Source organism: Orycteropus afer, unplaced genomic scaffold (assembly GCF_000298275.1).
Source record: "Orycteropus afer afer isolate SDZICR_OR568_19922 unplaced genomic scaffold, OryAfe1.0 scaffold00376, whole genome shotgun sequence".
Classification (NCBI taxonomy): Eukaryota; Metazoa; Chordata; class Mammalia; order Tubulidentata; family Orycteropodidae; genus Orycteropus; species Orycteropus afer.
The window spans coordinates 1,277,207-1,278,218 of NW_006921963.1; positions in this window are offsets into that span (position 1 = coordinate 1,277,207).

The following is a 1,012-nucleotide window of genomic DNA, read 5'->3' on the forward strand; positions in this document are numbered from 1 at the left end:
TATCAATCTTTCTTTTCATTACTAAGTCATGATTTCTTTTTGGTATCTAATCTAAGAACTCTAGCCAATATCTAGATCCTGAATTTCTCTTTTTCTTTTTTTTTTTTTAAGTTATATAGTTTTGTTTTGTATTTAAATCCATGATCCATTTTGAATTAATTTTTGTATATGTTTCAATGAGATTTAAATTGAAGCTCAGATTTTTTCCCCCCAGATTTTGTATATAACTACTAATAAAAATATCCAATGCCGTTGCGTCAATTCTGACCGATAGTGTGACCCTACAGGACAGAGTAGAACTGCCTCCCAGAGTTTCCCAGGTTGTAATCTTCATGGAAGCAGACTGCCACGTCTTTCTCCTGGGAGCAGCTGGTGAGTTCAAACCACTGACCTTTTGGTTTGCAGCTAAGTGCTTAACCATTGCATTGCCAGGGCTTCTAACATAAACAGATATTATTATAAAAATAAATTGTGTCATGTTGTATACTCTATTCTATAACCTAATTGTCTCACAAATACCTACATTGTGAACATCTTCACACACCAAAACACTTCAACCCATATGATAGTTTCTGATGTCTGTATGATAAATTATTGGGCAGATGTATCATACTTTATTAAAGCAAGCAAATTCTAAAACCTTCTTACACTGTCTCAGTAATCATGTAGCTTACAGTAGGCAGCTTCTGTTTCTGTTGCTTGGAGCTGAGAATCCTCACACAAGCATATAAGCTGCTTTCTGGGAATTTATGTAACCAAATGTCTCATGTCAAGTACGTCAGAGCTCGAACCTAGAAAACAGTTCTTTCCTTGAATTCTTTAGAACTCAATGTTAGGTTGAACCAGAGAATCCTGCAGATTCAAGTTTAATCTCATCATTGTGTGTATTAAAATATTTCCCAACCCATGGTGGGTGGCCAAGTTATTTTTATGTTTCTGTTTTAGTGTGTATTTGAAGATTTACATATATTTTGTTTAAAGACCTGAGTCATTGCCAAGGTTGAGGTTGGGA